General features: G+C 47.1%; 1 long non-coding RNA gene across 1 annotated transcript; it reads right to left on the bottom strand.

Annotated features, from left to right (window-relative positions):
* Positions 1-799: 799 nt before the first annotated feature.
* Positions 800-27,671, bottom strand: LOC142062800 (uncharacterized). The gene is made up of 3 exons (XR_012662560.1): positions 27,517-27,671; positions 6,769-6,896; positions 800-909 (listed from the first exon to the last, which is right to left on the bottom strand). It is a non-coding gene; the product is annotated as an uncharacterized LOC142062800 (long non-coding RNA).
* Positions 27,672-27,997: the final 326 nt, after the last annotated feature.

Below are 27,997 nucleotides of genomic sequence, written 5' to 3'. Positions count from 1 at the left end.
AGCTGCATGCGCGTCTGCGTGCGCATGCGTGGGCCGGCCGCCGCGCGCAGGTGTGCCGGCGCGTGCCCCGGCTCCTGCAGGGCCTCGGCTGCGGGGGTTGATCGCCCCGGCGTCGCGGATCGCCCGCCTACCCCTGTCCTCTTCCTCAGCCTCCCTCCTCCTCCCCCTCCTCCTCCCCCCGCCGCTGCTGCTGCTGCCGCTGCCCCGCATCGGCCCGCCCGCCGCGCTCCGGCTGCCTCACGTGTAACACGGCTGCGGAATATTTAATGCAAATATCACCGTCCGCCGCCTTTGCGCTGGAAGCACCTGCCGGGAGGGCAGGCAGGTGGGCAGGCAGCGCAGTGGGGAGCTGGACCCGCCTGCCCGCTTACCTACCCTGGGGGGGCTGCAGCAGCGATGGGGGCTTGGGGGGGGACACACACGCTGCAGCCGCCCTTGCAGGGTGACCTTCAGGGCGGTGCACAAACGCCTGTGCCGCCCCTGGGGCCGGGGCGGGGGACACCCGGCAGCGCAGCCCCAGGGGTGCGCAACAACCGGCCCGCTGGGGTTTGGGGGTTCTCGGGGGGGGTATCCTGGTGCGGGCGCCCGGAGCCCCGTCGCAGGGCAGGTGTTGGAACCCGCCCGCCTGCTGGGCCCCCATCCCGGGGGTCCCCAAATCAGGCTGCCAGAGCCGCCCTGGCCGTGTGCCTCCCCTGTGCAAGCGGCCTGCGGCTCCCCGGCCCCCCCGCAGCCCTGGCGCACAGTGCTTCACCGAGCCCCGCACCGCTCTCCCGGGGACGTGGGGGGCGAGTGGACTTACCTTGTGTCCCACCAGGGAGGAGCTGAGGAAGGCCAGACCACCGGGGACCTCGGGGTCTCAGCCTACGAACTCATCCTGCTGCCCCAGGCTTACCAATCCTACGCTCGTCCCTTGCAGGAAAAAAAAAAAAGGAAAAAAAAAAAAAGGAAAAGGGCATTTTAGTCCATCATTAACACTATCATTTTAATCTGTTCTGTGATCACAGGTAACAAATGTGCCTTGATCTCACGGTACCATTACAGGACCTTTAAAGTTTCATATGATCCTTACCTCCACGTTTCCAAAGCATATTTAGATTAACTCTGAATGTCATATTTGGTTGCGATATTGTATTCCACATATTTTCTTGCTCTTAAGCTACTGACATGTTCTCTCAACTTTGACTCCATCCTCCTTTTTTCTTTTTGGCCCGGGAATCGGGATGAATGCACATAAGCTGGGCCTTTCCTGTTATCTCCTAGCAGGTACATGTTCTTCTGAAAGCTACCTGCAGGAAGAACCTAGCCTGAAACTGAGGACCACCCAACCAACCAGCCTCAGCATGCTCTCCTCGGACCTCAAGGAGAAGTAGTCCGGCCACCTTCGTCTCCTACCCTCCCTAAGCCACAAAGCTAACAGTCAGGGGACAGGTTGTCATGTGGCACCCTTCCCCGAGCGATCCCTGGCTACAACCCAGAACCAGCCCCTGCAGCAACTGCCCGAATGACCTGCTTTTTTAGGGCATCAGCCTGCTGGAGCCACATTGGGCCCACACAGGCCAAAGTACCCTCAAGGTCATGACACCATTCATGGCAGCGGCTGAGCACAGCCTCCTTAGCTGTAGGTGTACGACCAGACTTCTCAAATCTGTGCAGGCTTGTGGGTTAGAAGGAGGACGGATATCGTGCAGAAGCTCTAGAGAGGTCACGTGCCTAGAAGGCTGTGCGTGTTTAATTGGGAGTGTCCGGTTTGCTGAACACTTTGTGATACATTAAGGGTACGTACGATCAAAGGGAGCAGGTGTGCCACATGGATTTTCATCCTAGGTTAGGAGAATCAGCTCCCAGTGGCACGTATGTGATCGAAAAGGGCTGCTCAGCTAGAGGGAAGGGGATAAATGGCACCTTTCTTTTCTCCTTGGTGTCTGGTCAGAGCTGGTCTTTTAAAGAGACCTGCTGATGGTGGGTGATAGCAAAAGCAAACACGGATAGCAGTATCCGATACCCAAGCGAACATCATCTACGCTGCAGGGAGGACAGCATCAGTTACAAGTTAAGGCGGCTGTGATTACAGTCAAGCCAATAAGTAGATGAGCACTGCTGGAGTTAAACACACCCATTTTTAACTCTCAGACCTCGGCGCGCAGTTGCCGCCATAGCCAGCTAGGCAGTTTCTCTCAGCTGCCAGGTCTGCACTGGCCACTGGGGAACTGAACCAACTCTCCTTCTGATGCCCTGGGTGCAATTTATGGCCTAGGTACGCTACCCTACAAAGGACAGCAGTTTGGGAATTATGTGTGGGTGCGTGCTGGTGCAACCCAAGCATGAAGTCTCCGCATCAGACAGCCTACGCTTGGATGCTGTGTCTGGCATTATCCACACGGCCAGGACACAGCTCAGCTAGTCTGCCGAGGAGAACATCACACAAGCTGGTTCAGGGCATGTGTAACGGCAGCAGTCGGTGCAGCCCTCCCCTCCTTGCCGTCTGCCCGAGCCATGGGGTCAGCCAAAATAAAACAGGCATGGGATATTCAGGCAGGTTCATGGTGATATTTAAATCAGGGAAGATTTGAATGGGAGTATACCCTCCCACAGCATTATTTCCTAGGAGCACAGAGGATGAGTTTGGAGAAAGCAGCTCGAGAATATCTGAATAATTGTATCACGACTATGCGGTGAATGGCCACCCATAAACATGATGTTCCTCTGAGCACATTCTCACCGTTGCTGTAAGCTCTAGTGGTGCTGGTGGAGGCTGAGCTGCAGGAGCTCCTGCCTTCATCAGTGTTTGTTTAAGGATCACCAGGAAACTCTCCTCTTCCTGCAAGCGTCTGTATTTCTGTATAAATACACAGAGAAGTCTGGTTGGGTTGGCAGTGGCCAGCGATACCAAATCCCCATGACTGCACAGGCTGGGGCGTGCAGGATCTGGAATGGACAAAAGGCCCTTCATGAGGGTTGCACACCATTCCTGCAATCTCTTTTACACACCCGAAGCCTCAGTCCCGTGCACACACAGGACACGCACTTTGCTTGATGTCGGTGAATTATCCTCTCAGAATCGGCAGGACTAATAGGCAATGGGGTGCCAAATTTTATTCAAATCTACTGTTTGTTTGACTGCTCAGATATCAATCAGGCCGTCTCTAAGGCTACCACTATATGATCTGATTTTTTAAGGCGATAAGGGCCTGAGGCAATGTTTGAAACTGCCAAGAACAAAATGTGCAAAGCAATCCATGTCCAGGAGATCAGCTGCACGAGGAAGGACGGGGCTGGGGAAAGCTGTGCACTGGCACCTAGGAAGGAACAACCTGCAAGATGGAGGTTGGTAAGGGCTTATCTCATGCCCTGAGGAGTTAAAATGTGAAAAGCAGTCTGATTTTCTTTGGTGGGTTTGGGCATAGCCACCAGTGAGATCCCTGCTTCCTTTGGGTCTCCTGCCTTGCAGGACTGGGAGGAAGCACCTAGGGCAAGGAGAGGTGTCTCACTACAGGGCAGGAGCGTGGACAGTTAATTTTGATGTAGCAGTGAAAGAGAGCAAAGCGTGCAGAGCAAAGTGAAGTGATGATTTGTCCAGCTTGGTGAATATTCTGCCCGTTAGTGCCATTTGTGGGGGAAAATGAGACTGTGTGGCTGATGGTCACATGCAGGAACTTTAGGTAATGTGTGATCTAGAAACATCTCTGAAGGTGGCTGTGGATGATGCTGTGATACACAGCAGTGGAAGGTCAGAGGCACGCCTGGGTGGGGAGGGACTCTGGTAGACTGTGGGACCAAATGTTAATTATACGATGACAGAAATGTGCAAAATGGCCTCAAGTAGTTACTATTCGTGGGCTGCCACTGCAAACAAATGGGGCCAGGCCTCCTCAGGCTGGCATGCCTGGGAGCTAGAAAAGGGCAGCTGCCCAAGAGCTTGGCTCCAAGCCTGCATCACACACAACAGGTGAGAGAGGGTGAGGAACAAAACGGGCGATGAGAGCTGCCACAGCCCTGCAGACCATGAGCAAGAGGCCAGGTGGCACACGGGCTTTTTACACCCCTCTGGGAGCTGCAAGGGGCCTCGAAGGGCAGAGGAGTGACCCTCAAGAACTGCCCTCAGTGTCCCACTGAGGCAAGTGCCAGCATGTGGTCACCGCACCAGCTTCCTGGTCCTGCAGGGCACTGCCTTAGGACTGCCTGGGAGCTTCAGGAGAAACAGAGCCCGCTCAGGGGCTCCAGCACATTACACTGGCTTGAGCAGGGTCTGCAGTCTCGCAGAACACAGCATGACATAAATAGCTTTCAAGTCTTCTTCCTTTCCCTCTTTGTCTCCCCCCACAGATGTGGGGTCACTAGGGATTATGCTTATAGACATACGTGGTTGGTCCTCTGAGCACAATGACTTCATTTGAACCGAGTAATTTCATATAGCTATGCAAGCTGAGGTAACTAAGTTAAAAAAAATCATTAACTGGTAGGCACTGAGTGTCTACAGACAATTTCTATAGTGTATATAGAAATAACCTCCTCCTCCCCCCAAATCCAGCCATGGTGCCAGTATTCTTGTCTTTAATATCAGTTTGATAGTTGTGTAATATAATGTGTGGGGGTGCCTGCATAGCTCACCCTTGGCAAAATGATGTGGAAAACAATAGCTGTTAAGATAGATAAGTGAGTGTAAACAGCATGTGCGGATGGAAAACCCAAAAGAGTCTGAGAGGGCGTTTGCCCAAAACTGATCTTGCTGAAGTGGGAAACAACCATCAGTCCTCAGCTGATCATGCTAAAGGGGATGGCAGCTGTCAGCTGGATTAAACAGTAACCAGGGAATGACAAAGACAGTTTTTCAACAAAGAACAAGTTGGTTTGAAAAGCTGTGTAAAAAAAAGCATAAAAATTTGTAACAGAGCAGGGAGAGGCCTCAGACTGGGACCAGAGCAGGAGTCAAAACCTGGTCTGGCACATCACAACCTCTGCCGAAACCAGCAGCTTCCCCATCCATGAGACACCGTCAGCAGCTGTCACCCAGCGTGTGGCCTGACCCTGGAGGGTACACACGTAGGGACCCACAATGGGTGTGTGTGGTGACCTGCTGGGGTGCCTTCCCAGCAGTGGGTGCGGTAACTGATCATAGCGAGTAGTGTGGGCACCCCTAGAGATGGAGCAGCCGCAACCCCAGTGGGAGTAGGGTGTAAGCGCGGGGACCCGCACTCCCAGAAGTGAGACCCCCTGCCATCAGGAGAGGGGTGGGTGCCTGCATACATGGGACAAGAATTTCTGGGGATTAGTTACAGAAGTGTGTTTAGGAACTTGCAGGAATCTACTAGTGTTTTCTAAGTGTTTAACGTTGGGGTTGTACTGCTGTATTGCTGACATAGATCCTGAATGTATAGTTCACTGATTTTCAGGTAACTACATGTCCTTAATAAATCAATAAACCATTTCAATTCTGACTTGGTTTAACCTACGTGAACTGAGCCATTTTTCCCTGCAACAATGACCAATTGATATAAATTTTTGACCAATCCTGGCAGCAGAAGGTCTATATGCTCAGCGATTGAGAAAAGATTCCCTTCATGTTGAACTGGAGACTAGATGCAGGACAAGGGATGGTTTCTGGGGTGGACTGGCTGGCAGGTGGAGACAGTAAAGGGGGATGCAATAGATAAAACATGCTGTGTGCCTGGTGTTTGATAACTGTGATAAATACCTCTGGTGGACGGTATAGAGTTCCTCTGGCTGAGCACAGCCACCAGTAGTGAAACCTGCCACCTATCAACACTGTTCTGGTGGAGGCAAAGGCAACTTGTGAAGGCAGCAGAAGTCAAACCATATTGCCAGAATTTCTCTTTTTGGCTGATGCAGGAAAAATGACTGTCATCTTCTCACTGAAAATAATATGAAAATACTTTCTGGCATGAAATCCATGTTGTTTTCCTTGGCACATCTCAAAGTGACCGCCACACAGGGAAGAAGCAGTACCCAGGAACTAGCTATGAAGCTGGCAAGAACAGCACATGTTTTGTGACAATGGGCACCTGGAGCCCTTACTGGAGCAGCAGCCAGCTTCCTGGTACACAGCCACTGAGCTCAGGCAGCTACGTGAGCTCCCCATGCAGCCAGCAGCTGCAAGTCTGGGGGACTGATTTGGCTTCACCCCTTCTGGTCCAAACAAAATGGTCTCCATTCAGCTCCTAGTGGATATAGCAGCACTATGCACCATTAAAACAGGCCATCAGTAGTTTTCTCTCTTGGCAGCAGATCGCAAGGCTTCACTCTCCACTCGCTCATATCCATGGTTCATACAGGGTTTCTGATTCATACGGGGTAGACTGGATTTGGGCACCAGCCTGCTCGGCTGCCCCAGTTAGAGCTCTGCTGTCTCCAGGGCCAGCCAGTCCGGGACTTCCAGCATGAAAGCAAGTCAAAGAACAAGAACTAAATAAACTCCAAAACTATTTTGAGGTCTGCTCTAATTGAGTTTAATAAGAAAAACAAAATCAGAGTGGAAAAACATTTCTATCTTTAGCCACCAGGAGCAATACTTATCTAAGCAGCACCACACAGGAGTTGGCAATGGGAATGGTAAGTTAGGGTTCGACTTGTTCCTAAACATCTTCTTTTAATTGTTCAGTCAGGGCCACAGTGGGATGCTACACGATTTACAGTGCCTGCCAGAGGCCTTTATCCTTCTCCTCATGGGACGTCCTTTCCCTAAAACAACTCACAGTTGTCTGTGATAATTTTAAAGATTACTCCAGCATTGTCCACACTAAAAGTTCTTACCGACTGAGGGTAGATGACTCTGCAAACAGGGAAGCCTGCTGTCCACTGGGGGCTTCTTGGTCTTTTCTTTGGTTTGGGTTGTCTGGTTCCACTGCAACATCCTGCAGTGATCAACACTGCACCCTCACCTGCAACACAGTAACACAATACATGTAAAAAACAAACCTGTTTTGACTGGAGAATCTCTCTCCAGTCCTCAACATCCAGTTACTGTGACAAAAGATATCATGCAGCCATGATAAGAACTGACTGTCTTTGTTCCCCTGACATAAATTCAGTGCTGTGGCAACCACGCTGGAGCCTGAAATTCCCTTTTTCTCTTTTAACCAGTCCTACGTGGACCACAGCGTGTCACACAGCCTGAAAGGCACTTGCATATAGGCCAAAGGAGGCAGACACACATCTAAGAGGAGTTTAAATAGCACTGAAGTATTTCTCATTATAATCAGTAGGAGTTAAGGACCTGACGTCTGTGGATGACTTTAAAAGCTGGGTGGGCTTCAGTTTGTATTTTTAGATGCTTGTGGACCTTAGAAAATCTGCTTTGACTTTCCACAGTTCAGCCTTTCTGCTCAGATAGCCAGGATACTTTTGACGTGGACATTTGTACCAGGCCCACATCAAGGTGGATCCATTCTGCAAAGGCATGGCAGGAGCTGGGCACTAGTGTCACTGGTGTCCACAGATCTATCAGGTGTTTCTCAGAATACAAAATAAGACACCACAAGTTACAGGCAGAGGGAAGTGAACACTATAAGCAAACCACTCCATCATGTCTGGTCTAACAATGGGACAGGTAGAGGGAGACAGCACAGGCAGTGATGCTGCTGTTATTTACATAAGGTGATACCTTTGTTTTCTGTTATTTAATCTCTATTTATCAGCTGAATAACACAAACATTTGGAGGATATAATCATGACAAGACCCCCAAGTCAGCTAGAGGTTTGAGTGGCTTTTTTTTTTCCTCATGGGAAACAGCCCCAAAATACCAACATGCAAATCTGTTCTTCTGCATGTTGAAAGTATTCCCCAGGCAACCAGGATCAGGAACTGAACAGAAATTCTCTTTTCTCCTCACCCATATTTTCTTTTGAAAAAGCAGTCACTACTGGTAATCAAAGATCAGCTACTATCGCCTGATGTTCAAAGCACTTCACAAATGAACACTCAGTACCAAAATGGCTTTAGCTAACCAGTTTCATTACAAGCTAGTTTTGTTGATTGTAAGAGCATAAGACTGGCCACACCTGGAATGCACCAAGGATCCATTTAATCCAGTATGTCTTCTCCAGCTGTGGCCAGTAGCAAATATTTAGGAAAAAACACTTAAGAACATGGCAAGTACCGAGTGACCAATGTGACCTCCCGGGTGCCAGCAGCCCGCCGCCTTGGGTTTTCCCAAGCCAGGGAGTACACTGACAGCTAAGTAAAGTGGGCGTAGCCCCAAACCTAATCTCTGTCTCACTTCGGAGAAGCAATTTTTATCTGGCTCCTTGCACCTCACCCTGCAGCTCAGCAGTGTGACTGCAGCCTCTACAAGTTCACCTGAGTGAGCTTTAGAGGCCAGCAACTGTGCAGAGGTGAGGGCAGGTCTCATAGCCACACATGTGAACAGCTATAGCTTGCACTGGGCTTGGCACTGATACTTTTCATCATGGTTCAGCAAGATGGTTTAAAGCTGTCTCTGGTCTTGCTATGTAAGTCACCATCAGCCTCAGGGGACCCACAGATCAGCCCTCCCATGGGGCGTGCAGTAACAAGCAGACCATAGACTTCAGTGGACGCGTGCTAGTGTATCTGATGAGCGAGGTACCCAGCTACGTTTTCGTCTTACTGTCAGGGTGGTATTTGAGCAGTCACCCGCATGTCAACACCACCAAACAACGTACTAGCCTATAACATATGAGTATACAAAGACCTCTGAATCTTCGAGTCTGAGGTCCTTCTTTGGACGCAGCCTCCTAGCACATGGGAATTGCCTCTCATTTTTCAGTTTAGGTGACCAACCGAGGTGGCCTGCGTGTCCCCTGTGGTGACCCACTGACTCACGGTCCTTCCTTGCTGCATGGTGAGAAGAGGCTTGCCGCATGGAAAGACACGCTCTGCGAGGCACATACTTAATTTATAAGTGCTAATTAATTGAATAATGGATTGGTTAGCAAAGCCCCTTGTCTATATTTTATTCAAAATGCCATCTGGAAAAAGGCTGGTGTGGTTAGTAAGATGGGTGCTCTGTTAAATCTGATACTTTTGTAAAAGAATCTGTCCCAGCATTACCGATGAGACAGAATTTAACAATGAAGACGTTACATTTTATTCTCCGGGAGAACATTTTTGAGATGGCAAACGTGTGGTCATTGGGATGGTGATCAGCATGCTTCATTCCCGTGACAATCGGTAGGATGAATATCCCGTCATAAATGGAAAGCAAATAGTTTACTCGAAGAGCTTTAAATGTCATCAGTCTCTTAGAAAATGCATGTCAGTAGGTCTCATGTGACTCTGAAAGCAGTGTGGCTGTTTAATGTAACTTTTGCCTTCACCTAGGCCCACTGGGTGCCTACAGCTGAGAACAGCTATCTTTATACTGACAGCCTTGTTCCAGGTCAGGGAGGCTCTGACCTGCCTCTGGACTGAAAGTCTGGAGCACTGGACAGATACTGCTGTTTCAGTTCTTCCGTGTTTATGTCAGGGATCAGGTTTCCAGGAATCTGCTGCAGCTCGGTTCACATAATAAAATGGCACAGGAAAATCACACACATTATGTGCCCATGACAGGCCTGCAAATCCCACTTTCTCTTGGCTTCAAAGCACGTTAAAGAGTAAATGCATATACATTGTCATGGCCCCATTTCTTGCAGGTAGGTATGTGTGGTACATGGGAAGCTGGTGGCAGAAGAGCAGAACTGGTGTTTTGCCGCCTTGGGTACAGCTTCATGCGGGTGATGGCGCCATCCTTGCTAGCCAGCAGGTGTCTGGGAGAGGGGCGCAGCTGGGAGCCTCGCACAGAGACACGTGCAGCTGCCCAAAGCCTGTGTCTGCTGGACTCCCGAGAGAGAATTAGGCACGTCTTGCATCGTGCCTCCCACAGAGCAAAGTGCTTTGTGGGTGTTAACGAACTGAGACTGGCAGCATCACATTTCTAGGATAGAAAGGTCCCCATTTCACCAGTGGGAGAAACTATGGGTTTGCCTACATGGAGATGTTCTGGAAACCAAATCTGAATGCACTTTGCATGGTAACAAAACATGTAAAAACTTACCTAAATCACATTAAAGCTCCATGTGGGTGTTTTAACTTAAAGGTATATTTATTCTCTGCAGTATACTTCACCTCCAAAGCAAATTGAAGAACATTTAGTTTAGCCCACCCTAATTCTTACTAAAGGTGTCCACTTTAATGCAGTTGATTTTACTATTTGAAATTCATGCTTTTAGTTCAATTTGATGAATTTGCTCCTTAGTTTTCCTTTGTAAAGAAGCCCTTTAATAGGGAGGAGAAGGGACTTGTTTAGGATCATCCAAAAGAAGTGCCAAGAACAGAAGCGGGGGAGCCCAGACATACACAAGTATTCAGGGAAGCAGCTTTTCTCTCCGCTACCTTTCTGTCACTGCTGGAAATGTTTTCTGCGGATCCAGCCCTACAGCACTCCTCTACCCCTACCACATCAGGCTTTCCAAAAGACCCGACAGCAGAGGCAAGACAGGCAGAGCGAGCTAGCAGGTGTCTTGTCTGGCTGCAAGCAACGCTGCATAGAAAATTTATGAAAATGCCACAGTCCTTTGAGACTGCAAAGCCTGGGGATCATTTATCCTGCCCTTCCAGCATAACACAGACAGTATAATTTCATTCCATTACTTCTTCAGTCAGCCTGATAGCTTATCTTTGACTGAAGTATAAAGTCAGGTATTTGCTGCAGTCAAATTGTTCCAGGCATTTTGTTGGATGTGTGTTGTCCTTTGAAACCAATTTTCCTTTTAGTAAACTACTTTCTTATAACCTTTTCTCCTCTGACAGACATGACTTTCTGTGCAAATTCATAGTAATTGTTTTCTTGGGGATGCAGCTTTGGTCTATAGCAGCTCAAAAAAAACGTGAAAAATAAGAGAAGAAAACCCCATTCCTTTCTAGGGGTCTGAAATTATTACACCAGCATGAATGCAAATTTCTCCTAGCCTCAAATACATTTGTTATTGTCATGGCTATATCTAGGTTCTTGAGGACATACAGCGGCTCTGTTCATCTACCTCACCATGTCAGCAATGAAGCTGGAGCAGGAACACAAAGCCTACGAGCTTTACAGGGTGGTCCCAGCCTCAGGCACTGCACTGGAGCTGAAAGGAGAACCTGGTGGACAGCTTCAAGGCATTTACATGAGTCATGAATTTAGCCTTTTCTCTTCCCCACCCCAACGGCAGTGTGAGGTTAGGCAGTGCAGAGGGATTCAAACACACATTGGAATAAAGCATAAAAATTAACAAGACAGGAAAATGGAGAATAGCCTCTATAGGGTAGATAATTCACTGACAAATATTTGAGTCTTGCTGGACTAGACTTACCACACTGCACTGTTACAGCATTCTGGGATCATCAGTAACACTCAGAATATATATAAGAAGTTTTCCAGTGCTGGACCTTAACACAATACTAGGACAAGAAGCACTATTTCTTACCTTTTCCTGAGGCAGAAACTGAGAGATGGGGAAAAGTGACTTGACCTTGGTTACACTAGAGGGATGTTTACTAGAGAACTGGGCACAAGGCCCACAAGACATGATAGTTATAGTACGTTTGGCGCCCTGATTCTTAGACTCATCCACCAAAGCTCATAGGGTCCACAGCAGAGCTGGGCACAGTCATTAGGTAGAGATCTATGGACATGATCTTCTCTAGCAACATTCACAGAGATCCACCAATACCACTCTCACTATACCAAGATCCCTTGGGCCTGGACTTTTTCTCAAGCTGCCAGTTCTGTCTGGAAAACAGCAGCTCTCTGACAAGCCCTGTAGAAACAATGTTGGAGTCATCATTAACCTGCCAGAGACTTATGCCCAGACCTTTATTATAGTACCCTACATGAAGCTGAATAAAGCATAGTCTATTAAACTGAATCTATGACAAATGCATTACGTTTGCCTAATTTTCTCATCTGCCACAGGAGAGAGTTTGAATCATTTTTTCTGAGTAAATGAGTTTTAGCTTTTCTCATTAGCTTTTCGTAATCTTTAGTGCACAGATTGGGAGGAAAAGGCTTTCAGCAATTTTGGCTGAAAGTAAAACGACTAAAGGTTAAAACTGAGAGCAGAAGCCACAGTTCCAGAGAAGTTTCCAGCCTTCCTCTACTAGTCTTGACTGCATAAGGAGTTTAAAAATGGCAAAAAATTAGAGTCAGACAAATCCTTACCCAAGTAGTGGAATGGGCTGTTTGGGTCAGACACTGTGACTCACACAGGCTGATCTAACGTAAATAACCAACTTAAAACCAAGGGGCTTATCTGTACTGAACTGTGTCTTTTAGCCTTGGTTAAGTTAATTTAGATCTCTCTGGTGAGTTAACTTCATAGTGACACTAGACCTATGAAGTCTCACATGGTCTAAGGCAGATAAAGGGGCATGTTACAGAGCACGGGGCATCCTGCGTACATGCTTGCATCTGTCATCTGACCTAAAGGACCATCCACTCTCCTCCAAACCACTGCATCTTCCACTGCACCATGCCATGTATGTTGGAACTGAAATAAGCTGAGACGAACAAACACTAAGCACATGGCTGCAGTATCCTGCCGATTAAAAATCCTGAATTAGAGGCAGGCAGGTCAGAAGCCTCTTGTGCATTCTCCTCAAGCCTAGACTTTGCAATAAATGCATACCACTCCTAGGAGTTGCACCAGGGTCATCAGATTACTGCCTAGATTGAGTAGCTACCAGCACCATACAGCCTGAGTCACCGCCAAGCCGGACTGTATACCCTATCATCTCTTCATTGCATGATCTACTCGAGATGGGGCTTGCCAGTACAGCAGCGGAAGCCACAACTAAGAGCACCAAAGGAACACATCCCTCAAAAGGAAATCATTTATCTGGACAATTTTTTTTTTCTGACATAAACGTGTCAACACCAGGGCTTTCACAAGCCCTGATTTTTTCATGCTCCTATGCAGCTCAGCTTCACGAGCAAAATGGTGAAATGTAGGGCTGGGCCAGCTAATAATTTTTTATTTATACAAGAGCAATCAAGTATATACATTTGGACATACGTAGCAAATGTTGCCGATGGCTAAAGGAAGCAGACCATACTTCATTTTGTGCTGTTTTTAGGGAAGTGGGAGGTATGTTTGCTTGTGCACAACCCAGAGTGTAGGCGGGGCTTCAGGAACTTGAAGTGAAGGTCACCCTTGCGCACCTCCGCATGGCATCGCCTGTCTTGCCCTGGTCTGCAGCTATGGGACAGCGGCCGAGAGGACGTTGGTCATGACTGAGGCACACACACGAGGTGCACAAAGAGTGGGAGAGTGGTGATGGAAGGAGAGGGCCCATTGCAGGTTGTCAGCAAGGCAGCCCTTTTGCACAGGGGCATGCGCAGCACACAGGTCCCTGGACTGCTGTTTGTCACACCATGCATGAAGGAGAAAATGAGACTTAAGGAAGATGATGCCACTTGTAGTGTATATCCTATGGCAGATGAGCTGTAATTCTTTGTCTGTACAATGTTAGAAAGCGGGGGTGGTGTTTTTGAAGATTTTTTCTATACTGGAGCTAAGAATGGCAGGTTTCACAATGAAGCTGTTGTTCAATTAAACATGAATCAGTGTGTTTGCAGACCTGACTGAGATAGGGAAGTAATAAAGACACTAAAACTTATCAGTAATTCTTACCATTTCTAAATGAGGTTTCTAATCTGTCCTTTGACCCTTTGGTAATTCTACTTTGTTCTCTGCTGCTGTAACATTTAGAAAGTAACTGAAAATTTTATGCCAGATGTTAGCTTATCACATTTGCTTTACAACAGTCCATGACAAAGGCCAATATACCATAAAGTAAAAGTCCAACTCCATATTCAGACTCCTGAGTAAATGGCTTGAATTTCAAATGAACAGAACTCACAATCTCTCTCACTGCTTTTAACAGAAACTCAAGGGGTCCTGAAAAAATCAAGTCTTTTATCAGACTGTCAGATATAGTCTTAGGGACATAGCTTTTTATGCAAATCATAGGCACAGGCCTTCAGTGAACACTGTGTCATTAGTACAGTTATTGGGCAGGGAGACTCCTTAGTACAGGAAGGGACCTCGTAAGAATATTTGTGCTTTTTCTTTCAAATGGCTTGAGGGGCAGCTTTGCACTCCATCAGGCTGGTTTAACCCCAAAGACTGGATCACTGAAGACCTCTGTTGGCCTATGTATCCGTCAGAACAGCAAAGGGGTGAGCTGCCGTGCTGGTGTCCCTCTTGCAGCAAAGCCCTGTTTTCTGCCTGTGGGTTACAGGCTGGTACAGAGCACAGCCTTGACCACATGCCATCTCCACAGCAGAAACACCTCCCTGGTAAAACCCACTAGTGCTGGAGAAGTGTTTGTAACAAAACTGTGGCCAAAAGACATGCTCTTATCACTAGATCTGCTCACTGAATAAGTGTGGTCACACTCATGTATCGGTGCTTTACATTGGCAAAGCTTTCACTTCCGAGAAGGGAGACGAGTTAAATCAACTGCAGACCTATTCAGGCTATTGCAATGGAATTTAAATTTGGGAGTCACACTGGTATGGACTTGTATAAGTGAAAAACAACATCCCTTGGCACATACACATAACCACAACAGTTGCACAGGCACACAACTATAGATCAAACACTAGCCTGAAAAGTTTCTTGGTGACTGAAGAAAGACTTCCATGCAGTTTGGTGACATCACAGGATTATGCAGAAGAAATGGCATAAAATGAAGTTATGAGGTGGCAGCTTGAAAGCTAACAAAAGGAGACGCTTCATCAAATGCATAGTTAAATTCTGGAGCTTGCTGCCAACAGTCCTGTGAAAGCCAAAAATAGATTTCAGAAAATGATTTGACGAAGTCGTGGACAGATCTATTAAGCACTATTAAACAGCAAGATTTTAGGAAGCTTTCAGGAACCCACAGCCTGGCAAGTACACCAGAGAATGATATACCATTACATGCTTGCCTTTCTCATACAGTTTTCTCTAAATGTCTGCTACTAACCACCAATGAAGAGAGGATACTAGACTCGATGGACATTTAGAGTGATCCAGTACGACCATTTTTCAGTTACAACCTTCTCTGTTGGTGCTAATTTACCTTAATGATGAGGGTTGTTCACCACAGTGGTTCACCAACTGCTTTGTAAGCTGCTGAGCCATCCCTGCCGCCCAGGCAACCTCTTCAAGACACAAGCTCTAAATCGATGGGGACATAGTCATGTCATGTTCTTCCTGGGCTTATTTATCCACCTGTTGCCTATAAGAAGGCAGAATTTCTCAGGCACTTAGTTCACTCGGTGCAGACGTGCCCTAAGGGGTTTGCCCAGCTCAGAGACAAAGGATTGTGGCAGGCAAAGATATTGATTCCAGACCTCCCAAGGGCTTTGGCGGTGCCCAAATACCTGATCCGTTGTGCTTCTCAACTCAGCAGACAAGTGCAGGACAGGGAGGAGGTGGTAAAATAGGCAAGAAGTAATAATTATGCAGTTGGCTAAAAGGATATTGCAAACTTTTATAGATTGGCACATCGCTCCCCACAAAAGTTTACAGTGTGCGCCTCACTTCGGCAGCCTTCTTCATTGGTGTGAGCATGTGAACACGGCTGGGAATCCTGCTGCAAGAGTGGCTATTACTGCTGCTATGCATAAGGTCAAACTCTGTTTTAGCAAGGAATTTGTCCCCTGAGCTGTAACATGGCTTGGGCTTGCATACACAGGTGAGGCAAAAGCATGCAGTAACATGGCTAGCAGAGAATCGCGCTGTAACATGACCCCTTGGCATAAAGATCTGCCTGCGTAAATGCCATTCCATGTATGACAGATGGAGGGAAAGGACTTTCTAACACTGCTGCATTATGCTTTTGCTCCCAAACATAACAGATACCAGACTGTCGTGATTCCTCAGTGTTTCGCCTGAACAACTGCGCCCTCATATTATCTGCTACTGGCCATAGTCTTGTCCCTGTTGGCAGGAAACTCCTGAGGTAACTCCCCAAGGAATGCCAAAGGGAAACCCAGGTATAATTCCTGGTTCTTCCCCAGGATTTCTCATCATTGCTTAGGAAACTGAAAAGGAGATCTCTGTGCCTCCACTTCTCTTCTGTAAAGCAGGGTTTACAGAGCTTTTTAATCCCTCAGGAACATGAGGAGAATCCAAAGATGCAAGGGAAGCTGTGAGGTGCTCATATGTGGTGATACCAGAGACCACCACAGCACGTGAGACAGGCAAGGCCCGTTGGTGGTGCCTGGTGGACAGAGCTGGCATGAGCTTCTTCCCTGACTCGCAAGGCAGGTGGCCGCAACTGAAGCTCACCCTGCCTATGGAAGACCTTCTGCATGAGCTGAGGTAAATCTAGACTTTGTTTCTTCTGGCCTGCTCAAGCTTTGTCTTAGGAGGCCAGCAGAACAGATGGATGACCTGGGGAGCCTTGGGTCAACTAGCCAGGACCTCAACTAGAAGGGGACTCTCCACCTCGCATCCAGAAACCTCTTTACACCAGCATCACAAGCACCTTGTCCTTGCACAACCGCAGACCCCAACACCAAAATATCCCAGCTCCACGCCATTGCTGGGAAGAGTCGCAGTTTCTTAAGGCTTCCCTGAATAACCATACAACTGCATGTTCCAGAACAGCTTGTTCCACCTCAAGCCATGTGGTTCTTTTATTTAGTGGTGGGCTTTGGGGGAGCTACTTTATCACCAGCTGCAGCAGGGCTGAACTGTTTCCTGTTGTTGATTAAGGAAATAAAAGTAACCAAGCACAGATTTTCCTGAAGTCCTTATGTGAAGCTCTTCCCCTCTGCATGCTCGCCACTGATTGTATTTCTTTGCCAAGCCTTGTTAAGGCTTCTCCATTGTTCTTCATGTGCTGTCAATCAATCACGGTTGCCGGTACACACTGGCAAGCTTTGCAAAGACGAATATGCAATTGAGATCCTTAATTAACGCCATGTAGCATTCAGATATATTCACTGGGGAAGGGACATGTAAAAGAAATCAAGCAAGAAACCTAGCAGAATGGGGGAAGGGGGTGGACCCCTTCCAAGGATTTTATCTGCAGAAAGATCTAATTAAGCTAGAATAATATGCAAGCTCACTTAAGAAGAAAATGAACATCAAGAGAAGCTGAAGCTAACAACCAGCTGTCTCCTCTTTGAGAGTTAAACGCATTAGCTCCAGAGGCAGAAAAGAAAGAGAAAAATAGGCTTAGGATTTGTGTATCTTAAAACAAGTGAAATCTACACCCACTGGTATAACACTGCAAATCTTCCACTTCATTTGCATCACAGGGGCAGGTCTATTCACTAAAGGGAAATGCCCCTCTATTTGCCAGTTAAGAACATAGGCTTTGCTGCCTGTTGTCGACAAACCTAGTCCTACCCTTGCACTTTCTCTCCAGCCCATCCCATCCCAGGCTTCCTACCTCAGCTTTGCTGCCTGGGGTATGTCTGAGGGGCAGCGCTGAAGGCAGGGTGACCAACAGGTAGGCTGGATTTGGGATTGAGGGAAGATGATGCCATATTGTTCGTAGAGACCTCATGGGAGGCAGGAAGAACACGGAGAGGTGTGTTAAACCACCATTTCAAAAGAGAAAAAATAGCCTTTAGGTAGTGATTTCAAAAGTGTCTAAGAGAGTTAGGTACCTAGGTGACCTTCTCAGGGAAGTGGACACCCAGTTGCTCTAGGGTGTGTCTACACTAGAAGGGGTTTTCCAGCATATAGAGAGATATATATATTGTTAGAGCCATGACAAAAATATTTCAGTAATGAAGATGCCATTCATACCACTGAAGGAGTTATTTTCTCAGCTACTTAAATAGACTAAGCTGTGTAATAACTTTTTTTTTCCCCCAAACATAATTGAAATTATGCTAGGGCCAGCACTGATATGAGTTTGATATGTACTATTCCATATACTCCCAACTAGTATACCCCATCCAGTCAGCAAAAAAATTCAGTGCAGAATAATCCATATGCACATTATCAATATCACCATTACCCTTTAGCAAGGGAAAAATAAACCCAGGGAAAAGTATTCACTCAGTGTGAGAAATCACACAGCTCTGCTGAAGAGCCAACAGCACCCCTTCTTTTATTTAACGTTTCCATTCAGTGATCTGTCCTCAGCCCTCAAGACATTGAGGATGCCAGTGGTTCCTTTATGGCTGGGAAGTTTCTACCTCTGTCTAAGCATTACCAGAAAAGAAACTTATACCCATCAACTAAAAACATCATGAAAGCACAATCCAATCTGCAGACTCTGCAGGACACTGGAGAAGCTGAGCAGCCTTCAGAGCACAGAGAAATACAAAGTGCCTGGACCCCCCGGTAGTGATTTGTCAGTGATGCACAAATTTATTCCCAAGGAGGTACAGAGTTGTTGGAATCCAGATGAAGACCCAGATCAAAAAGCTTTCCCTCATTGCTGTAGTTATATATTAAACAGACATGTAAAATATTACACTATTATAGATGGATTTGCTCTTCCTTAGCTGAAGGATGGAAGGAAAGTGTGCTTTTCTATAGTCCAGGAATCAAGATTGGCTTTGCCTAAATGTAGAGCAAATCAAAGTATCTAGTTTTTCAGCAGACCAACTGTTTTTCAAAAGGGAGTGACCAAGCAAGCATATATTGCAGTGCTAAGACTGAGAAGACCAAAATGGGTGAAGACTATCATTCCTTGTCCTTGGAGACTCCACTTGAACCCTTTCATGTCTGTCTGAGATTTAACCACTCCTTTGACAACTGTCCAGCCCATTCATGTGGGCAATGCACCAAGACCTCAACAGCAAAGCAGGGAGTAAGAATTTCTAAATGCCTATGTTGAGAGGATCAAGAGACCTTCTCTGACTGAAGACAGGATCTATCAGTCACAGTTTCTTCTAGCGGAGGGCAGTGAGAGTGGGTTGGTCAATGCCCATCAGAACATAGACAAGAATGAGATTAAGAATTTAGAGATGTGGAGGTCTAAATTATTCTGAGAACAGGAGAGAGCAGCAACTAAAGCCAAGCAGTGTTTGAATACAAGGAGGAGCACTCCAAGTTCTGGAAGATTTTTAAACAGAAAATTAATAAAGGACAAGCAGGATAATGATGTATTATTGTATATTTATATGCACATATATAAGGCCTGTGTTATTCTTTAAAAAAGGCAAGTAGCATATAAAGAAAATGAGCAGCTACAAAACAAGATCTGGATTCATAATGAACACACCAATACAATTCCCCCCGCCCCTTTTATTTGGGAGAAATGATTTAAAATTTCTTGAGTTTTTAATTGCATTTTCTCAGGCATTTCTAATGGGTCATATTTCAGCTGCAGCATAGCATCTCTAGCCTTCTATTTAAGTAATACTTTGTTTTGGTGAAGAGAACAAACATGGCCTAGGAACAGACTGCAACCTCCTCCAGTCAAATTCACAAATGTAATTCTAGGCTTTTATATCCTGCTGCAGTCTGTTGATGGAAAAATATATTATTATTTATGTGATTATTAAGGTAATCGTAAAATAAGACATAGTGTTTGACTTTGTTACAATAACACTCTCCCCTCCCCCCCGATTGGCAAAAAACATCTTTGTCTATATCACATCTTTGTCAGCTCTCTGACTGGCAAACATGTCTTTGTCATCAGTGGCATACCAGGATACTTTATCCTGGGTTTTACCCATATACTCAGGAATGTTTGACGTGACTATAAATAATTCAGTGCTGACACATAGTTTTTCAAAAAGATTTAGTCTCAGTTATAATGCAAGATAAAGCCAAGTGCCTGGTAGGAAGGAAACATCATGAGAACTATGCTCTAACCATTTTCTTTACCTGAGTGACTAAACAATGAAGATGGCACTTCTGAGACCATGTCTTTGTGGGAAAATGCACCCAGCTGAAAAGCTGGAACAGGCACAGCACACAGCCCCTGATAGGAGAGCCAGCAGCAAACAGTTAACACATTCCTGGCCCAAAGAGATTTCCTTCCCACAAGTCCTGGCCGTGGAGGGCAGGATGATCTGAGGCAGTGCACGTATAGGACACATGTCTCACTGGAATGCATTGTGGTAAACGGGTTAAGAAAATACAATCTGTGGTAAGAGGGGTGGGAAGTTTGCCTGCTCCCAGGACACAAGCAGCATGCCAAAAAGCCCAAAGAAGAGGGGCCCAAGGGGAAGTTTCTTAGTCTTGTCCACAGCATCAGGGTCTCAAGACAAAAGGAATTCAAAAAAGAAAAGGAAATAATCCAGTTTGGGTTCGTCCTTCCAGCCTGATAATGGTGAAGACCAAGTCTCAGGTCAAGGCTTAGGATCTGGTATTTCTGCTTGTTCCAAGGAGGCTTCCTTGACTTATGACCTCCAGAGCAGGAATGTCCTGCTGAGACCTTGACTGGTAGAAGACAGGGGCTAGCTGTCCTTGCCTGATGCCCTTTTCATCAGTTCATGTCAGTCCTCAGAGCAGGAGGAGCAGAAAAAGCTGTTAAGGCTACGACCGCATATCTCTGGCTTCCTGTGTGACATTTAGGCAAAATCCCTGACAGCCACACAGAAATGCCTCAGTGGCGAAGTGTGTTGCTGCATTTACAGCAACATCAACTTTCCTTTTGGAGTTCAAGGAGAAAATGCTGCAGAACAGGACTCCCCCCCTTGGCTTTTTCCACTACCCTTAAGGGCAACTTGGGACAGCAAAAGAGAGTGACCAGGAGAGTCATTTTTCTGCAAGGACACTGCTCCCCTGCAAACCAACCTCTAGCACCCAATCGTGCCCAGGGCAGTGCCGTGCACTGACCCTGTGCACACATGGCTGGAGGCTGATGTAAAGTACCTCTGTCCTTCCACTCAGCCTTGCAGAGGCAACTAATGCGTGATAGCTGTGCTGCTGCTCTGCCGGTCCGCCCAGGCTGATCCGCAGCTGGACCCAGTGCCAGTACATACTCTTTCCTGCTCGCTCTGATGCCCCACTGGCTTTCCACTGCCCATGTGCCAGCACGACACCCTTCACCAGTGGAAACCTGCTCCCTCACCTACGTGGCCCAGCCTTGCTCTGCAAAGAGCCCAAGGTGCGGGGTGCTGCTACCCTGCTGCTGCCATGCCCCGAGGGGGTGCTGGAGGAGCAGCCCTGGGGCTAGAGCAGTGGTGTCTGGCACCGGCTCTGCTCTGGTATGCAGACCAAACCAGTTACACCAGCACCCCGCTGTTCTCCCAGCCCCCATGCCGAGCTGGCGAGGACAAGGGGAGGCCTCCAGGCAGGCAGGGGTGGGGATGCGACCTGTGGAGCTGCTACGGCTCCTTCTTGGGTGCTAGCCAAGAAGGAAAGCCACGTGGCACCTCGACCCATGTGGTTTGGAGCCAGCCATTACAGCCACTTGCTAACATTGCAGGTTAAAGTTGTAGCATAAGCAGGGATGTGCTACAAGTACTGGTACACAGCATAATTAAGCAAGGGCCATCTAAAGAAACAAATGAGAAGCTCTCCATAGGACCATAGCTATCCCTATGCCTCCCATTTTCCAAGATGAAGACTGTTTTGTCTCCCTGCTTGTAACAGCATTTTGGCATCTTTCAGCCTTGGAGACCTTTCCAGTAAAATTTCCCATGTCTCCCGGCTAGTTCCCTTAGAGCTTCTCTAGCATGGACAAAACCCCTGTTCTTCCCTTTCCTTCACATACCCATCCTGTAGGCTGGGATCACACAGTGATCTCGTTTTTCCTGTGCACTTCTTTTGCCCTGCTCCATCACCTCTTCTCATTTTCCTCTTCTACTGCTTTACTTTTTTCCCAGTTTCAGGGAAGACAAAGCAGAGATTTCTGCTGTGGACTCTGTGGGGCTGTGACAAATGTGCTTCTGGCTGGGAACAAGGTCAAGAGAGAGAGAAGAGACATGAGGCCTGATTTACCAGGCTGATGACCAGGCATTTTTCCCAAGGCAAGCTTTTCTGAGGACTGACACAGTAAGTGAGTGGAAAGCAAATGGCTTTCAGAGAGAAACAACCAGTGTTTCACCAAAGGTGACAAGGAGCATGCGCGACTAGGCCAGGTCTGGTGTGTGGCTCCAAGCCCTCTCGTACGTCCCAGAACTCCTCCATTCCACTGTGAGCCACACACTGGCTCCTCAGGCTGGAAGATATCTGGTTTATAATAAGGAGTGGACTTTTCCTATCAGCTGTTGTGTTTGTTGCTGTTTTCCTCCTCATCCTTGTGAAAGAAAATATATTATCCTCCACTTCTGCTTACATGTGATCAGAGGTTCTCTTTCATGAGAGACTGTTGCTGGGGTTAGAGCACCTGAATAAATGTAGAGCAGATGTCTGATATGAAGGGAAAATTTCCAAAACATAGTAATTTCACATTACCAGGTCGAAGCCCTTCTCTTAAAGCAAAGGACCCATGCCTTTTTTAGGTGGTGATCCACTTAGAAGTTTTCTACAAATATAAAAGCAACATAAGCATTACTGAATGAACTGACTTTATGCCAGGCACACATCCCCACTTATCCCCACTGGTGTATTAAAGTCACAACCATGCTTATCCCACCGCTCCCCTCCATTTTGACCGTATTCAGAAAGAGAAAATCATCCTCTGGGTATGAATGACACAAAATGCCAATATCCTTTGCTCATCCTTGCAACACGTGGCAACACTGCTTTGAGAATGTGTCTGCCTCAGCCTGCAGCTCACATAGCAAGGGCTGTTGTGCAAGCACCTCCTTGAAACCCCACAGTGTTTTTCCTGTGAAGCCGGCAGGGGCCGAAACTGGGTCAGGTTCTGAACGCAGACCGCTGCTGGTTGGGCAGGGTGCGAGCAGCTGCCTGAGCCAGCCCAGCTCTGATGCGTGCCCTTTCCTTCCCACGCACCACTGATGTGTACTGCCACAGCGTCCCAAGCTCTCTGGGCAAAGGCCCCAGGTGGCCAGGCGAGGGGTGCACGCCTCCGTAGGGAAGTCTCAGTTTCAGTGAGCTTATGCTAGATGCGATTCAGGTTACAGTGGGATGAGAGCTAAAGCCCCGCTTGCTACCTGGGAGCTTCATCCAGCCGTTGCAGCCTGCGTTGCTGGCATGCCTGGGACAGCCCCGGCTGCTCGCGAGTCAGACTGTGAAAACATTGCAGACAAAATGTGCTCCAAGCCATCACTTGTTGCAACACTTTTGGGTTTATAACCTGAATCCATGGATGTACATTGTGAAAACTGGGCAACGGAAGGGGTGAGAAATCAAACCCCATGTGAGTGCCTGGGTGGCTCCTGTGTGCTGTAATAGCCTCTTCACCTCCCTGTGCTACTCCCGTTGACCTTGACTTCAGCAAGAAGGCTGCCAGCTTAAATCAAGCGCAGACTAGCAGTGCTTAGCTGTCAAATTCCAGGCGGTGACTGCTGGCAGGCTGAGCAAAATGAGTTTTAGGCCTCAGTGGTTCACATCTCGCTTGCAATGGGCCCAAATTAGCTGTTTGGTTATTGGACTGAGATCTGAACAGGCATCCGAAACTGCTCCAACCCAAGAGAAAGAGCAAGGATTTGGGAGGGTCTGGCATAACTGCTTCCCTTGACATAAACCTGTCACATAGCCATGCCCAAGTCACCTAGCTTTTAGCCCCCTCACCTTGCTTCTCTGAAAATGGGGTAAGGACTGTATCAGCAGGGTACTGGGGGCTGGTACCCTGAGGTGTGGATGAAGTTTGGCCATTATAGGTGACAGGCACCCCAGAAGGGTCCATAAGAAAGAACTGGCTAGCACTAACTCCTGCCCCTTTCCTGCAGGACTTCACCTTCACCCATGTGGGTGCAAGGTCCCAGTGCACCTAGAGCAAATGCAGGTCAGGGAGATTTGCTCCATCCCTGCCTGTTTTCTATATCCTATGGGTAAGACAAAGCTTCAGGCTCCAGGGCTGTGTGCACATTACTCTCATCAATGCTAAATTTGCTTTAAAAGCAGCATCATCAGGTTTTTTCTTACCTCCTCCCTCCCCACAAGTGCATGAAGTGCCTTTCAGGTAACAGGCCGTACCCAAGGATTCCTCAAGATGTTAACACAGGAAATCTTGGGTTAGAGAAGGCTGCTGTTGTTAGGACAACATGTATCATAAATGCTTCCATTGCTGCATACTCCCTGCCTGGTCCCTACCACTCTCCTTATGCTTCATGGCCTCTCTCCCACTTGACAGACTGCAAATGGGGTCAAATGCTCTGGAAATGGTTTGCGGTACTTTTTTCTGTATATAATAAAAAGCCCCAAATGAAAGCATTTCTCAAGTCAGCACTATATGAGCAAAGATGCCGAAGCTGCAGTGTTGAATTAAAGGTGGTGTTGATCAAACTGCTGCAGTTGACTGACTGCACAGGCAAACCAAGCCAGCAAAGTCTGTGAGCTGTTCGTCTCTGCAAGGACTGAGATACCCCACACTCACACATCTGAATGGCAGATTTGATTAATGATAATTCATGACTTACATTTGCATGGTGGATCCATTCCATAGCAGCTTTCTAGCTGCAAATAGCAAGGCTACACGTCTGGCCCTGTACCGCTGTCTGGCAAAGGAGAAGGCTGTATATAATCTATCAAATACCCAACTAGAGGGCACGGAAGAACTGAGGGAAGGGAAACTAAGTCATAACATCTGGGACTTGGCAAGTGTGCAAGGTTAACACACTGCAAAGAAAAATTACATCCACGTGATTAGAACCGGTACATAAAGTGTCCAGACCTCACAATTACACATCTCACTGAAGACATGGCTGGTAGCACAGATTTTTCTAGCAGTGTGGGGGCCCTTCCTGCTTCAGATAAAAGATTGCCACCTACTGACCAATCATCCCTGCTTTGATCAATACCGTAGATCCTGACCCTCCCTCCTGGGACTCTCCATTCTCCTCCCATTAGCAGCAAGACTCCACTTCATTTAGTTTGTGATATCTGATCAGATTGCAACCAGAGGTCATATAACTGTACAGACCATTAACCACCGGTTCACTTGGGCAGAAGCAAATGGCTCCATTATACTGAAGTCCCATTACTCACACGGCTCACCTTAGCACCAGGATATCATCTGAGAAAGGCAGCGAAGGCAATAAAAATGCAATCTGCCCAAGACATGGTTCTTGCTGGGGAGATCTGGATGTGGAAAGTATTTCCAGATACTTCCAGATCTGTTCTGCTTAATGTACAATGGGAACACCTTGCCAGCAGCTAGATTTACATGTCTGGGACTAGAATATTTGGACACATGTTGTTGGTTTTTGGTACCCTGCCCCTACCTGCCAAATGCAGAGAGTAGGCTTTTAAATGACCTCTCATCTGAATGCATGTGAAAGAGTATCCCTGCTGGAAACTTCTCGCTGTAGCACAGTTCTGTTTGTGCTGGAAAACCCAGCTATCACCACCCAGTAAACCAGAAGAGTGATCTTGAAGGGATTCTTCTCGGCAAATGTCCAAAAATAGCAGATATTGCAAGAGGGTAGAAGGTCACGTAACACCCATGCTACAACACTTTTCTAAGTCCTGGTCATTACCTATGAAAAGTTGCCCGCTCTTTTTTTGCTGCTTGCTAGGCAATTTCTAAACCACATGGTCTTTCTTTAGCCACTATCTTGCTGAGTATCTCTCACATTTTATAAGGCCCAGTTTTCCTTCTGGGATAGCCACATTGGACTAAAATCTGTGCACTTCCGAGTTTTCTCTCTCATTTCAGTCACAGCCTCTGACTCAGACTGGTGTCTCTGATAGGATCCCAGAGAGGGAAGAAACAAGAATAAATAGCATGACGCCCTCCTCACGTGGGTTTGGTGCAGAGCTGAAACAGAAAATGAGGAAGAGCCTGGGCCAGCGAGGGAGGGGTTTCAGCTGAAACTAACCCACATTTTGAGGATTCCTCCACTCTAATGGGGCACTGAAGCAGGGGTATTACCAGCCTCTCTTTCTCTCATACCAGGACCCAAACTGGCTATTACTAGTTCCTAACTATTGGAAGCATGAGCTGTCTGTCTTAAGCTCCCAGAGCTGGCGACAAAGCTGCCCTAAGAGGCAATTAATGCTGCCGGGCAAGATGAGGGCAGGTTAGCATGGTAAAGGTCATGGTCATAGGGCACCCAGCCCTGACTGAGGGTGACACTGTGATTGATTCTCTCTGGAGAGCAGCATTAAAGAGAAGTCAAGCACAGGCCACTTTGAAAGAGTGACACTTTGAAACAGTGGTGGAAAGCTACTGGCAAGGAGGGATAGAGAGCTTAAGATTTTGCAATAAACAACTCATCTTCTGACCTGATTCAAAACCTGATGTGGTGAGAACGGATGGTGACTCACCCTCAGAGGACTGATTAGTCCTCTGCATGCCAGGATACGCTGGCCTCAGTTTGGTTCTCTGGAGATACCTGCATGATGAAGAGCTCCTTATATCCGGCACATATTGAGAGTTTTAGGAGGTCACTAGGCTGAAACTGAGTCAGCCACTTACTGTTACAGTCAGTACCTTTCAGCAAGAAAGGCCTGATGGTACCCCAAACATGGATTCCTTGGTATCCCAACATAGGCAAGCAGGGATGAGAAGCCACACACATAAAGTTTTGTGAAGCTCTTCTTAGAAAGGCCCCATGTTCTTGTGGAAGTCCTCAAAACATTATCAAATGCCTTTCTTCGGTGCCTACAACTTAGTTCCTTCACTCCTCAGGGTGCTGTAGCTTTTAATAAAATACTTTCCTGCCTCACTGGTTGCAGTTTCAAATCTCATTCTTTGCCTCCACCAAACAAGGTACAGCTACAGGGGCAATGTTGTAACTAGCAAACCTCCGCATTGCATTTGCAGCTTATTTTCTCAGGCAGTAACAATAAGCTACACCAGTAAAAAGCCTCCTGTTGCTGCTTTTGCCCCTCTCACAGCATTTACTTGTGCATTAAAGCTTGTGCTGATTGCCATTGACTGGTGGGAGGAGAGGGAGGGAAAAGGTATTTTCTGCATTCCTAATAGCTAATTTCTAGGACAAGATAAGGCTAGGTCATGTCATCGATCTCTGTCATGCAGGACATCCCAGGGCAGATGGGAGGTAGATAGAGGCAGGCTGCCCATTCTGGGCAAAGAACAGAGCCTTGCAGAAGAAAGTACAGTAAAAGCTCACACAGGACTGAATCCACACCAGGAGATCTTTCCTCTTTCAGCAGATCTACTATGGTGGAGATGAGCTCTAGGTGAGGCAGGAACAGCTGTTTTCAACAGTGCGTGTTCATTAATATCTCTTTGCTTGAAAGGACAAAATAAACTGTTGGAAGGAAATAAAGTCCCAGCTACTTTAAGAATTCAGAGACCTCCTGGTCAACATCTTGAGTCCACCAAGAAAGACCTCCAAGAAACAGATTCAGTATTTGTGACAGTTCTAAAGATAGAAAATAATTTTTGAAAACCTAAACATTTTCAAACTTTCCCTATGTGCCCTAATGCAACAAAACAAGAGGAATTTTCTCCTTGTTTCCAGATGTCAATTCTCCTTCTCAAAAGGGGGATGAAACAGGGAGAGGAAAATGAAATACATTACATTGGGAAACACTGAATGTAATACTTACCTGTCTCGTTCCATCTTCTTTCTTTTGATACTCTCTGCCATTTATGGCTCTTTCTGCTGGTTAGCTTTCTGCCTGAGTTCATGCATAGGAGAACTTGACTCTTGATTTGGGAGCCACAACTGTAGTATATTCTAGTTTTGCCAAGGAAGGCCCACCTGTGGAAAAAGAAAGGGAATAGCATGCCATTTTACACCTTCACCTCATTGTTCTTGGGCTTTTGCTCTCTCAGCTTGTTGCCCCTCACAGTTTGAATAAGGCTGCTCAGCAGCCCAGTGCAGCCGTGGGCCAGGCACGTGCTCTCAAAGGCATTTTCTCTCTTCTCTTACGTGGGCATCTGGGTGCCTCTTGGTTTACATAACTGAGAAACATCTGGGGTTTAAAATTCCTAATACATCAATTTGCTGTGGAAATAAAACACACGCTTGTTGGATAAGGATGCCGTTTGCCGCTTACACCACTTGTTGAGTCAGAGGGAGGAGGA

Source organism: Phalacrocorax aristotelis, chromosome 1 (assembly GCF_949628215.1).
Source record: "Phalacrocorax aristotelis chromosome 1, bGulAri2.1, whole genome shotgun sequence".
Taxonomy (NCBI): Eukaryota; Metazoa; Chordata; class Aves; order Suliformes; family Phalacrocoracidae; genus Phalacrocorax; species Phalacrocorax aristotelis.
Note: the sequence above shows the minus strand (reverse complement) of the source record. Positions and strands in the feature narration are given on the sequence as shown.